The sequence below is a fragment of the Onychostoma macrolepis genome, chromosome 11 (assembly GCF_012432095.1).
Source record: "Onychostoma macrolepis isolate SWU-2019 chromosome 11, ASM1243209v1, whole genome shotgun sequence".
Lineage (NCBI taxonomy): Eukaryota > Metazoa > Chordata > Actinopteri > Cypriniformes > Cyprinidae > Onychostoma > Onychostoma macrolepis.
This window is the reverse complement of record NC_081165.1, coordinates 1,397,446-1,411,081: the sequence shown is the minus strand read 5'-3', so window position 1 is coordinate 1,411,081 and position 13,636 is coordinate 1,397,446. Positions and strand designations below refer to the sequence as shown.

General features: G+C 44.5%; 10 non-coding genes across 10 annotated transcripts; all 10 read right to left on the bottom strand.

Moving 5' to 3' along the window:
* Positions 1–8,198: 8,198 nt before the first annotated feature.
* trnaq-cug (transfer RNA glutamine (anticodon CUG)) lies at positions 8,199–8,270 on the bottom strand. The gene has a single exon. It is a non-coding gene; the product is annotated as a tRNA-Gln (tRNA).
* Positions 8,271–8,380: 110 nt separating this feature from the next.
* Positions 8,381–8,452, bottom strand: trnaq-cug (transfer RNA glutamine (anticodon CUG)). Its single transcript has one exon. It is a non-coding gene; the product is annotated as a tRNA-Gln (tRNA).
* Positions 8,453–9,424: 972 nt separating this feature from the next.
* trnaq-cug (transfer RNA glutamine (anticodon CUG)) lies at positions 9,425–9,496 on the bottom strand. The gene has a single exon. It is a non-coding gene; the product is annotated as a tRNA-Gln (tRNA).
* A 110-nt stretch (positions 9,497–9,606) lies between these two features.
* On the bottom strand, positions 9,607–9,678 carry trnaq-cug (transfer RNA glutamine (anticodon CUG)). The gene has a single exon. It is a non-coding gene; the product is annotated as a tRNA-Gln (tRNA).
* Positions 9,679–10,652: 974 nt separating this feature from the next.
* Positions 10,653–10,724, bottom strand: trnaq-cug (transfer RNA glutamine (anticodon CUG)). Its single transcript has one exon. It is a non-coding gene; the product is annotated as a tRNA-Gln (tRNA).
* Positions 10,725–10,834: 110 nt separating this feature from the next.
* trnaq-cug (transfer RNA glutamine (anticodon CUG)) lies at positions 10,835–10,906 on the bottom strand. Its single transcript has one exon. It is a non-coding gene; the product is annotated as a tRNA-Gln (tRNA).
* Positions 10,907–11,878: 972 nt separating this feature from the next.
* trnaq-cug (transfer RNA glutamine (anticodon CUG)) lies at positions 11,879–11,950 on the bottom strand. Its single transcript has one exon. It is a non-coding gene; the product is annotated as a tRNA-Gln (tRNA).
* A 109-nt stretch (positions 11,951–12,059) lies between these two features.
* trnaq-cug (transfer RNA glutamine (anticodon CUG)) lies at positions 12,060–12,131 on the bottom strand. The gene has a single exon. It is a non-coding gene; the product is annotated as a tRNA-Gln (tRNA).
* Positions 12,132–13,105: 974 nt separating this feature from the next.
* Positions 13,106–13,177, bottom strand: trnaq-cug (transfer RNA glutamine (anticodon CUG)). The gene has a single exon. It is a non-coding gene; the product is annotated as a tRNA-Gln (tRNA).
* A 110-nt stretch (positions 13,178–13,287) lies between these two features.
* On the bottom strand, positions 13,288–13,359 carry trnaq-cug (transfer RNA glutamine (anticodon CUG)). Its single transcript has one exon. It is a non-coding gene; the product is annotated as a tRNA-Gln (tRNA).
* Between the last annotated feature and the right edge of the window lie 277 nt (positions 13,360–13,636).

Genomic DNA, 13,636 nt, shown 5'->3' with positions numbered 1-13,636 from the left:
TGTAAATTCTGTTTATAGTAATAGCCATCTTTCTATATATATTTATACATATATTCAGTACATATCCTTGTCCTGCACTTATTCAACCATTGTATATACTGCACTTGCTGCTATTGCACTTCTGGTTAGACCTAAACTGCATTTCGTTGCCCTGTACCTGTACTTGTGTAATGACAATAAAGTTGAATCTAATCTAATCTAAAAATGAACATTTAAGCCTTTATTCATCTCTGAATGTCTTCACGAAGCTAAGCTAAGTTCTTATTTCATTCTCATTGCCTTATGCTATGTTGGCAATTATGCTATCGTCAAATATTGCTCGTTGTTAAGGCAGTTGTTCAGTAACATGTTTGTTTGCTAGGCATGCTGTTGCTTTAGGCTCATTGGTTGTATTTTGTCACGCTGGTAACATTACCCAGTAAACCTACCACAGCAGGCTTGTTTTTAATATGTTGTTTAAGGCTGTCTGATATGAAACAGATTGCTGCTTAAGACTCATCTAGTATTGGGAATTCTGTTTTATTAAACTTATCTATTTTTATTTTTATTTCTATTTGATATGCTGTTGCTTTAATCAGTGTACCTGTAATGTGCTTGATACTTAAAGGGCAGTATGTAGATCTTGCTACCAAAGGTTATAATGATAACGATTATCTGGATAAGGGCAACATGGGCTGCCTAAACGTCGGGTATTGACCACATGCTGTACTGCATTAAAGGGGCATGCTGCTCTTCTCAGCTGCTGATTAAAGAGCACCCCTTCGCTGCTTCTGTTCTTCTTAAAGGGCATGCTGCTGCAGTCTACGTTATTTCAGAAGGTCTTTGCTTTAAAGCTGTTAGGGTACTGGGATTTTGCTTGCTTTTAGGGCTTATCTAGTGCTCAGTATCATGTTTGTTGATAGACCAGCTTGTTTCTTTAAGCTATTGGTTGTACTGCAAGTACTGGTACTTGGTAAATTCACAACAGCAATAAGCTAATATTTAACCTGTTGTTAGGCCATCTGATTGTTCTCGAAATACGCTTGCTGCTTATGGCTCATCTAGTTATTGGGACTGCTATTTCCTTAAGTTTCTCTGACTACTGCAACATGCTTGTTGCAAAGCAATCGAGTGCATTGGTAAGGATTTCTGTCTTCACTCACGTGGGTTGTCAGATTGAAGACACGTAACATAACGAGCACAATGTCAATGGGAGAAGACAACCTGTAAACTGATGAGTTGATTTGAGTTATCATATGCTGTTTCTATAGTTTTTAAATGGATGCTGAAGCTTTAGGTCAGGTAGAATATGCGATCTCTCTCTGAACCGTTCATTGCTCGCTTCTATGGCTGCAGTACATGTGTTTGCTGCAAATTAGGCTGTCATTTTTAGTGAGTCAACTAGCTGTCAATTTTTCTGCATCTTTTTCAGGTATTGCATAAAAGGGGCTTGCTGCTCTTCTTAGCTGCTTATTAAGAAGAGCATCCCTTCGCTGCTACTCTCTTCCGGTAAGGGGCTTGCTGCTCTTCTTGGCTGCTTATAAAGAAGAGCACCCCTTCACTGCCTTCTCCGTAAGGGGTTGCTGCCCCAGTCTCTGCTATTTTCAGAAGGATATGCTTCTTTCAGGATGCCATCAGTTGTGGTTTGGGTGGTTCTGGCCTATCGTTGTGTCGGGGGGTTCATGCCTATCATTTGTGTTGGGGGGGTTATTATTGTTGCTCTCCCTGCTCATTCATGACAGGCTGCATGGATGGGCAGTGAGTTTTTGCACAGAACAGAACCATACCGCCAAACCAAAACCTTATGCTAAGTATCTATCTTTTGACGATAGTGGTCCTGACAGAAATGAAGCGTTAGCGTTAGTTCTGGCAGGTCACGTGAGTCAAGCTTGCATCAGCTGATTCTCAGCTGATCGTATCTACCTATAGGAATACAACACCTATCGCAGCATTCCTATATAAGCTCTCTTCCGTATCAATCAGCAGCTTTTTCCGCTTGCTCAGGAGCAAATCACCCTCCTCCATCCCCAACTCCTCCTTTCGCAGTCAGGACTTGTCTTCTGATATTCCTTGCTGAATCATACTTAAATACACTTAAATATCATTATGTACATGTAATGATATCTGCTTGTTCTGTTCTGTTTACCCTAGGGGGGTTATTATTGTTGTTCTCCCTGCTCATTCATGACAGGCTGCATGGATGGGCAGGGAGTTTTTGCACAGAACAGAACCATACCGCCAAACCAAAACCTTATGCTAAGTATCTATCTTTTGACGATAGTGGTCCTGACAGAAATACAGGCAGGGTCGAGCAATGGCAAACAGGTATGGCAGGGACAAGACAAAGAGTAATCCTAGGGCAAGCGAAGGTCGACGATGGGCGAACAGTATCCAAAAGGGCAAGGCAGAGAGATAATCCAGGTACACAGGCTATAATCCAGGCAAGGGAATAAACAGAGTCCGAACAGTGAGACAGGGGTAAATACAGGGAAACACAGACTAGAAAATAACAAACGTTCCGTAAAGCAGCTGACACTAGGGGAGTGAAAAACGCAGGACAATACAAGAACGAAACAGAAACACGGAATGGCACAGAAAGGGTTAATCCAGGAAACACAGGTTAGAATATACAGGAATTCCACAGAAACACAGAATGACACAGAAAGGGTTATTTCAGGCAAGACTAGGATAACTAACATGGGCTCCGTAGAGTAGCTATCGCTAGGAGAGGGATATGTGCATACAATACTCAGCAGCGAGGGAAAGAAAGTCCAGGGTTTAAATAAGGTATGTAATCAGTGTGTGAGTGTGATTAGTGCAATCATCCATGTGTGCAATCAGTGCAATGAATGATGGGAAATGGAGTCCAGTGTCATGGAGTCAATGTGGTGAGCGAGTGACCTCTGGTGGAGGGTGAATGGAAGTTCACAGATCGGATTCTTAACTCAACTTAACTCAAGCATATGCAAAAGATCTCCAGAAATTTGTTGACTCCTGCCCACAGCTGAAAGGAAAAATTGCCAATATGCCTATTAAAAATAAATGTAGAACAGGATTTTTTTTTGTGTGTTTGTGTGTGTGTGTTACAGTTCTTTGTATTTTGTATAAGTGGTTGCAAATTAGTTTTTTTCTGTATTCTGTTCTTGGATCAGATGTTCAGATGTTACACTTACACAGTAACTACACGTAACAAGAGGGTAACAAGGCATCACTTTAGATTACAGCCCGCGGATGTTACACTTACACAATAATGCTTTTGGGGCTCACTGCTGCCAAAAAGTTTTTCGGACCGTGTCCGTTGCAAATCGATGGCAAAACAGGTCCCACCGAGATTTGAACTCGGATCATTGGATTCAGAGTCCTGGAGTGCTAACCATTACATCATGGAACATTTCAAAGGCAACTGTTGCTCACAGGGCCGCAAAGACTAAATCACTTACAGACAGACTGGCTAAACCGATCGTCTGCTAGCCACCTCATGTCACCAAAGTCAGTTAACTCTCAGCACATAGAAACTTTTTCACCTAGATATCACTCTATAGAGACTGTGTCTGTTCCCCAAACTAGAAAATACAGAAAACATCCAAACCAAAGTAATAGTAACAATTTAATTGATGTTCAACAAATTAAAAAACGATATAATACAGATAAACACATGATAAAGCTTGGCTTATTAAATATTAGATCCCTTTCTTCAAAAGCACTTTTTGTAAATGATATGTTCACTGACCATAAACTAGATGTGCTTTGTCTGACAGAAACCTGGCTAAAACAAGATGATTACATTACTTTAAACGAGTCTACACCCCAATATTACTGTTACAAACATGAACCGCGTCCAAAAGGTAAAGGGGGAGGTGTTGCTACAATTTATAGAAATATTTTCAGTATCTCTCAGAGGTTGGGTTTCAAGTATAATTCGTTCGAAGTAATGGTGCTTCATATAACGTTATCCAAAGAAACAAGTGTTAATGATAAATCCCCTGTGATGTTTGTACTGGCTACTGTATACAGGCCACCAGGGCACCATACAGACTTTATTAAATAATTTTCTGATCTTCTATCGGAGTTAGTGCTGACTGCAGATAAAGTCCTAATCGTTGGTGATTTTAATATCCATGTTGATAATGACAGAGATTCGTTGGGATCAGCATTTATAGACATTCTAAACTCAATTGGTGTTAAACAACACGTGTCAGGACCTACTCATTGTCGAAATCATACTCTAGATTTAATACTGTCACATGGAATTGATGTCAGTGGCGTTGAAATTTTGCAGCAGAGCGATGATATCTCAGATCATTATCTAGTCTCCTGTATATTCCATATAGCTAAAGCTGTAAAGCCAACTTCTTGTTACAAATATGGTAGAACCATTACCTCTACCACAAAAGACTGCTTTATAAATAATCTTCCTGACTTATCTCAGTTCCTCAGCATATCCAATAGCTCAGAACAACTTGATGATGTAACAGGAACTATGGACTCTCTCTTTTCTAGCACTTTAGATGCGGTTGCTCCTTTACGCTTAAGGAAGATTAAGGATAAGAGTCCAACACCGTGGTATAATGAGCACACTCGCACCCTAAAGAGAGCAGCCCGGAAAATGGAGCGCAGCTGGAGGAAAACTAAATTAGAGGTATTTCGTTTAGCTTGGCGGAAAGTACCCTATCCTACAGAAAAGCATTAAAACTGCTAGATCTGATTACTTTTCGTCTCTTCTAGAAGAAAACAAACATAACCCCCGGTATTTATTCAATACAGTAACTAAATTAACGAAAAATCAAGCATCAACAGGTGTTGGCATTTCCCAAGAGCATAGCAGTAATGACTTTATGAACTACTTCACTTCCAAGATCGATACTATCAGAGATAAAATTGTATCCCTGCAGCCGTCAGCTACAGTATCGCATCAGATAGCGCACTATAGAACCCCTGAGGAACAATTCCACTCATTCTCTACTGTGGGAGAGGAAGAATTGTATAAACTTGTTAAATCATCTAAACCAACAACATGTATGTTAGACCCGATTCCATCTAAACTACTAAAAGAGCTGCTTCCAGAAGTCATAGATCCTCTTTTGGCTATTATTAATTCATCATTGTCATTAGGATATGTCCCCAAAACCTTCAAATTGGCTGTTATTAAGCCTCTCATTAAAAAAACACAACTTGACCCCAAAGATCTAGTTAATTACAGACCGATCTCAAATCTCCCTTTTCTGTCAAAGATACTAGAAAGGTAATATCCTCACAATTATATTCCTTCCTAGAGAAAATGATATCTGTGAGGAATTCCAGTCAGGATTTAGATCGTATCATAGTACTGATACTGCTCTCATTAGAGTTACAAATGACCTGCTTTTATCATCTGATCGTGGTTGTATCTCTTTATTAGTTCTACTGGATCTTAGCGCTGCGTTCGACACTATCGACCACAACATTCTTTTGAATAGACTACACAACTTTGTTGGCATTAGTGGAAGTGCCTTAGCATGGTTCAAATCGTACTTATCTGACCGCCATCAGTTCGTAGCAGTGAATGAAGAGGTATCATATCGAACACAAGTGCAGTATGGAGTACCTCAAGGCTCAGTACTAGGGCCGTTACTTTTCACGCTCTATATGTTACCCTTGGGAGATATTATCAGGAGACATGGTGTTAGCTTTCACTGTTATGCTGATGATACTCAGCTCTATATTTCTTCGCGTCCGGTGAAACACACCAAATTGAGAAACTAACGGAATGCATAGTCGATATAAAAACTGGATGACGAGTAATTTTTACTGCTAAATTCTGAAAAACAGAGGTGTTAATTATCGGACCTAAAACCCCACATGTAACCTAGAACATTATCTAACACTTGACGGCTGCTCTGTCAATTCTTCTTCATCAGTCAGGAACCTAGGTGTGCTGTTCGATAGCAATCTGTAATTTGAAAGCCATGTTTCTAGCATCTGTAAAACTGCATTTTTCATCTCAAAAGCATATCTAAATTGCGACCAATGCTCTCAACGTCAAATGCAGAAATGTTAATTCATGCGTTTATGACCTCAAGGTTAGACTATTGTAATGCTTTATTGGGTGGTTGTTCTGCACGCTTGATCAACAAACTACAGTTAGTCCAAAATGCAGCAGCTAGAGTCCTTACTAGAACCAGGAAATATGACCATATTAGCCCGGTTCTGTCAACACTGCACTGGCTCCCTATCAAGCATCGGATAGATTTTAAAATCTTGTTAATTACTTATAAAGCCCTGAATGGTTTAGCTCCTCAGTACTTGAGCGAGCTCTTATCGCATTATAGTCCTCCACGTCCGCTGCGTTCTCAAAACTCCAGCCATTTGATAATACCTAGAATATCAAAATCGACTGCGGGCTGCAGATCCTATTCCTATTTAGCACCCAAACTCTGGAACAGTCTACCTAACACTGTTCGGGAGGCAGACACACTCTGTCAGTTTAAATCTAGATTAAAGACCCATCTCTTTAGCCTGGCTTACACATAACACATTAATACGCTTCTATTATTCAAATCCGTTAAAGGATTGTTAGGCTGCATTAATTAGATCAACCGGAACCGGGAACACTCCCCATAACACACGATGTACTCGTTACATCGTAAGTTGAATGGCATCTACGCTAATATTTGTCTGTTTCTTTCCTAGTCTGTTTCTCAGTCCGTATCCGATCAGATGGTGGATCAGCACCAAGAGATGATGTCTACAGCCCTGACCGTCAGCAGAGACCAGGACACCCAGATGACCCCCAGAGATATATCCCCAGATATATCAACCAAAAATAACAAAATAACTAAAATATAATAAAATACCTAACTACATAATACTACTATTGTTAGAAATTGCAACAAAGTTAAAATAGAAATATCAACTTTTGAACTGCGGGTTTCGTCTGGTCAGAGGAGAACTGGCCCCCCGACTGAGCCTGGTTTCTCCCAAGGTTTTTTTTTCTCCATTCTGTCACAGAGGGAGTTTTGGTTCCTTGCCGCTGTCGCCTCTGGCTTGCTCAGTTGGGGACACTTAATTTCTAGCGATTATCGCCGATTTGATTGCACAGATACTATTTAAACTAAACTGAGCTAGACAATGACATCTCTGAATTCAATAATGAAATGCCTTTAACTGAAAATTTAGTGTTTAATCTTATCATTATACATTACTGACACTCTATCCTCCAATTTGATACTGTTAAGTGCTTTGACACAATCTGTATTGTAAAAGCGCTATATAAATAAAGGTGACTTGACTTGACTTACAGTCTCGCCAGCAACTGTGGGAAAGTTGTTTGACAGTGGGGGTGGAACCCAGTGAATTTCGGTCTCTGGGCCCCTCGAAAATAAGGAAAAGAGAGAGGTCATCTGCCGAAAAAAAGGACTGAAACAGGGACCTTTGGTCTATCGCTCTCCCAACTGAGCTATTTCGACCACAATTGCAAGCTGTTCAGCCAGCAGGGATTTCCGTGAGACCATCCGTCACTTTGCCAGAAGAGCAGAGCTCAGTTGCCAGAAAAAAAAAAAAAGGTTGGCCTGTACGGGGATCGAACCCACCACTTTGGCGCTATTAGCACCAGACTCTAACCAACTGAGCTAACCTTCCTTGCTTTGTCCGTTCTTCTGTCCGATTGACCAAAAACTTACTGATTGCATGTGACCCTAAAGAGACAAAAAGGCTTGTGGAACAAGCCTCAACACGGGGTCGTCCGGGATTTGAACCCGGGACCTCTCGCACCCAAAGCGAGAAACATACCCCTAGACCAACAAGCCTACCTGTGCAAGCACCTAGCCGTGGAAAATGGAATAACTGCAGCTACAATCAAAGAAGGAACACAAACTAACATGGAAATAGTCAAACACCTCGAGACAGTGTCAAAGGCAAACGAAGGAAAGTTGGCCTCTGAATGGATTTAAAAATGGGGCTGGTCGAACATGTAGAGGGATGTCAGGGAGGACAGCTGAAACGGTCAGATGTCCCTTAGACTTTAAGCCAGTGTGGGAAAAAGAGGGGAGAAGCTGGCTGCACGACCTGAGTGATCGATGCCCGCATTCTCCAAAGCTGGATCCTGCCCTTTTACGCTCACTTTGCTAAAGAGACAGACTGCGCCTTGATGCTACGAAGCGACTCTCCTTAAGTGCGCTTTTGGGGGTCACTAGTGCCAAAAAGTTTTTCAAACCGTGTCCAGCGCAAATCGGTGGCAAAACAGGTCCCACCGAGATTTGAACTCGGATCGCTGGATTCAGAGTCCAGAGTGCTAACCATTACACCATGGAACCTTTTCAAGGGCCACTGTTGCTCACAGGGCTGCAAAAACTAAATCACTGACAGGCTCGCCAGCAACAACAGCCTTGTGTTTGGTTTCCTCTCTTGCTGCAAGAGATCATTTAGGTTTCACCGAGATTTGAACTCGGATTGCTGGATTCAGAGTCCAGAGTGCTAACCATTACACCATGGAACCAACAATGTTTTGCTGGTGGCCATCTGGGAGGCAGATTGTGCTGTGGCTGTGGGAAAGCTGTTTGACAGAGGGGTTGGAACCCAGTGAATTTCGGTCTCTGGGCCCCTCGAAGATAAGGAAAAGAGAGAGGTCATCTGCCGAAACTAAGGACTGAACCAGGGACCTTTGGTCTAACGCTCTCCCAACTGAGCTATTTCGACCACAATTGCAAGCTATTCAGCCAGCGGGGATTTCCGTGAGACCATCCGTCACTTTGCCAGAAGAGCAGAGCTGAGCTGGCAGAAAAAAAAAAAAGGTTGGCCTGTACGGGATCGAACCCACCACTTTGGCGCTATTAGAACCAGACTCTAACCAACTGAGCTAACCTTCCTTGTTTTGCCCGTTGTTCTGGCCGATTGACCAAAAATTTACTGATTGCATGTGACGGTAAAGAGACAAAAAGGCTTCTGGAACAAGCCTCAACACGGGCTCGTCCGGGATTTTAAACCGGGAGCTCTCGCACCCAAAGCGAGAATCATACCCCTAGACCAACGAGCCTACCTGTGCAAGCACCTAGCCGTGGAAAATGGAATAACTGCAGCAACAATCAAAGAAGGAACACAAACTAACATGGAAAAAGTCAAACACCTCGAGACAGTGTCAAAGGCAAACGAAGGAAAGTTGGCCTCTGAATGGATTTAAAAATGGGGCTGGTCGAACATGTAGAGGGATGTCAGGGAGGACAGCTGAAACGGTCAGATGTCCCTTAGACTTTAAGCCAGTGTGGGAAAAAGAGGGGAGAAGCTGGCTGCACGACCTGAGTGATCGATGCCCGCATTCTCCAAAGCTGGATCCTGCCCTTTTACGCTCACTTTGCTAAAGAGACAGACTGCGCCTTGATGCTACGAAGCGACTCTCCTTACATGCGCTTTTGGGGGTCACTGCAGCCAAAAAGTTTTTCGGAACGTGTCCTGCGCAAATCGGTGGCAAAACAGGTCCCACCGAGATTTGAACTCGGATCGCTGGATTCAGAGTCCAGAGTGCTAACCATTACACCATGGAACCTTTTCAAGGACCACTGTTGCTCACAGGGCTGCAAAAACTAAATCACTGACAGGCTCGCCAGCAACAACAGCCTTGTGTTTGGTTTCCTCTCTTGCCGCAAGAGATCATTTAGGTTTCACCGAGATTTGAACTCGGATTGCTGGATTCAGAGTCCAGAGTGCTAACCATTACACCATGGAACCAACAATGTTTTGCTGGTGGCCATCTGGGAGGCAGATTGCGCTGTGGCTGTGGGAAAGCTGTTTGACAGAGGGGTTGGAACCCAGTGAATTTCGGTCTCTGGGCCCCTCGAAGATAAGGAAAAGAGAGAGGTCATCTGCCGAAACTAAGGACTGAACCAGGGACCTTTGGTCTAACGCTCTCCCAACTGAGCTATTTCGACCACAATTGCAAGCTATTCAGCCAGCGGGGATTTCCGTGAGACCATCCGTCACTTTGCCAGAAGAGCAGAGCTGAGCTGCCAGAAAAAAAAAAAAAAGGTTGGCCTGTACGGGGATCGAACCCACCACTTTGGCGCTATTAGAACCAGACTCTAACCAACTGAGCTAACCTTCCTTACTTTGTCCGTTCTTCTGTCCGATTGACCAAAAACTTACTGATTGCATGTGACCCTAAAGAGACAAAAAGGCTTGTGGAACAAGCCTCAACACGGGGTCGTCCGTGATTTGAACCCGGGACCTCTCACACCCAAAGCGAGAATCATACCCCTAGACCAACGAGCCTACGAGTGCAAGCACCTAGCCGTGGAAAATGGAATAACTGCAGCTACAATCAAAGAAGGAACACAAACTAACATGGAAATAGTCAAACACCTCGAGACAGTGTCAAAGGCAAACGAAGGACAGTTGGCCTCTGAATGGATTTAAAAATGGGGCTGGTCGAACATGTAGAGGGATGTTAGGGAGGACAGCTGGAACGGTCAGATGTCCCTTAGACTTTAAGCCAGTGTGGGAAACAGAGGGGAGAAGCTGGATGCACGACCTGAGTGATCGATGCCCGCATTCTCCAAGCTGGATCCTGCTCTTTTATGCTCACTTTGCTAAAGAGGCAGACTGCGCCTTGATGCTACGAAGCGACTCTCCTTACATGCGCTTTTGGGGGTCACTGCAGCCAAAAAGTTTTTCGGAACGTGTCCTGCGCAAATCGGTGGCAAAACAGGTCCCACCGAGATTTGAACTCGGATCGCTGGATTCAGAGTCCAGAGTGCTAACCATTACACCATGGAACCTTTTCAAGGGCCACTGTTGCTCACAGGGCTGCAAAAACTAAATCACTGACAGGCTCGCCAGCAACAACAGCCTTGTGTTTGGTTTCCTCTCTTGCCGCAAGAGATCATTTAGGTTTCACCGAGATTTGAACTCGGATTGCTGGATTCAGAGTCCAGAGTGCTAACCATTACACCATGGAACCAACAATGTTTTGCTGGTGGCCATCTGGGAGGCAGATTGCGCTGTGGCTGTGGGAAAGCTGTTTGACAGAGGGGTTGGAACCCAGTGAATTTCGGTCTCTGGGCCCCTCGAAGATAAGGAAAAGAGAGAGGTCATCTGCCGAAACTAAGGACTGAACCAGGGACCTTTGGTCTAACGCTCTCCCAACTGAGCTATTTCGACCACAATTGCAAGCTATTCAGCCAGCGGGGATTTCCGTGAGACCATCCGTCACTTTGCCAGAAGAGCAGAGCTGAGCTGCCAGAAAAAAAAAAAAGGTTGGCCTGTACGGGAATCGATCCCACCACTTTGGCGATATTAGAACCAGACTCTAACCAACTGAGCTAACCTTCCTTGTTTTGCCCGTTGTTCTGTCCGATTGACCAAAAACTTACTGATTGCATGTGACCGTAAAGAGACAAAAAGGTTTCTGGAACAAGCCTCAACACGGGCTTGTCCGGGTTTTTAACCCGGGACCTCTCGCACCCAAAGCGAGAATCATACCCCTAGACCAACGAGCCTACCTGTGCAAGCACCTAGCCGTGGGAAATGGAATAACTGCAGCAACAATCAAAGAAGGAACACAAACTAACATCGAAAAAGTCAAACACCTCGAGACAGTGTCAAAGGCAAACGAAGGAAAGTTGGCCTCTGAATGGATTTAAAAATGGGGCTGGTCGAACATGTAGGGGGATGTCAGGGAGGACAGCTGAAACGGTCAGATGTCCCTTAGACTTTAAGCCAGTGTGGGAAACAGAGGGGAGAAGCTGGATGCACGACCTGAGTGATCGATGCCCGCATTCTCCAAGCTGGATCCTGCTCTTTTATGCTCACTTTGCTAAAGGGGCAGACTGCGCCTTGATGCTACGAAGCGACTCTCCTTAAGTGCGCTTTTGGGGGTCACTAGTGCCAAAAAGTTTTTCGAACCGTGTCCTGCGCAAATCGGTGGCAAAATAGGTCCCACCGAGATTTGAACTCGGATCGCTGGATTCAGAGTCCAGAGTGCTAACCATTACACCATGTAACCTTTTCAAGGGCACTGTTGCTCACAGGTCTGCAAAAACTAAATCACTGACAGGCTCGCCAGCAACAACAGCCTTGTGTTTGGTTTCCACTCTTGCCGCAAGAGATCATTTAGGTTTCACCGAGATTTGAACTCGGATTGCTGGATTCAGAGTCCAGAGTGCTAACCATTACACCATGGAACCAACAATGTTTTGCTGGTGGCCATCTGGGAGGCAGATTGCGCTGTGGCTGTGGGAAAGCTGTTTGACAGAGGGGTTGGAACCCAGTGAATTTCGGTCTCTGGGCCCCTCGAAGATAAGGAAAAGAGAGAGGTCATCTGCCGAAACTAAGGACTGAACCAGGGACCTTTGGTCTAACGCTCTCCCAACTGAGCTATTTCGACCACAATTGCAAGCTATTCAGCCAGCGGGGATTTCCGTGAGACCATCCGTCACTTTGCCAGAAGAGCAGAGCTGAGCTGCCAGAAAAAAAAAAAAAAGGTTGGCCTGTACGGGAATCGATCCCACCACTTTGGCGATATTAGAACCAGACTCTAACCAACTGAGCTAACCTTCCTTGTTTTGCCCGTTGTTCTGTCCGATTGACCAAAAACTTACTGATTGCATGTGACCGTAAAGAGACAAAAAGGTTTCTGGAACAAGCCTCAACACGGGGTCGTCCGTGATTTGAACCCGGGACCTCTCACACCCAAAGCGAGAATCATACCCCTAGACCAACGAGCCTACCTGTGCAAGCACCTAGCCGTGGGAAATGGAATAACTGCAGCAACAATCAAAGAAGGAACACAAACTAACATCGAAAAAGTCAAACACCTCGAGACAGTGTCAAAGGCAAACGAAGGAAAGTTGGCCTCTGAATGGATTTAAAAATGGGGCTGGTCGAACATGTAGGGGGATGTCAGGGAGGACAGCTGAAACGGTCAGATGTCCCTTAGACTTTAAGCCAGTGTGGGAAACAGAGGGGAGAAGCTGGCTGCACGACCTGAGTGATCGATGCCCGCATTCTCCAAGCTGGATCCTGCCCTTTTACGCTCACTTTGCTAAAGAGACAGACTGCGCCTTGATGCTACGAAGCGACTCTCCTTACATGCGCTTTTGGGGGTCACTGCAGCCAAAAAGTTTTTCGGAACGTGTCCTGCGCAAATCGGTGGCAAAACAGGTCCCACCGAGATTTGAACTCGGATCGCTGGATTCAGAGTCCAGAGTGCTAACCATTACACCATGGAACCTTTTCAAGGGCCACTGTTGCTCACAGGGCTGCAAAAACTAAATCACTGACAGGCTCGCCAGCAACAACAGCCTTGTGTTTGGTTTCCTCTCTTGCCGCAAGAGATCATTTAGGTTTCACCGAGATTTGAACTCGGATTGCTGGATTCAGAGTCCAGAGTGCTAACCATTACACCATGGAACCAACAATGTTTTGCTGGTGGCCATCTGGGAGGCAGATTGCGCTGTGGCTGTGGGAAAGCTGTTTGACAGAGGGGTTGGAACCCAGTGAATTTCGGTCTCTGGGCCCCTCGAAGATAAGGAAAAGAGAGAGGTCATCTGCCGAAACTAAGGACTGAACCAGGGACCTTTGGTCTAACGCTCTCCCAACTGAGCTATTTCGACCACAATTGCAAGCTATTCAGCCAGCGGGGATTTCCGTGAGACCATCCGTCACTTTGCCAGAAGAGCAGAGCTGAGCT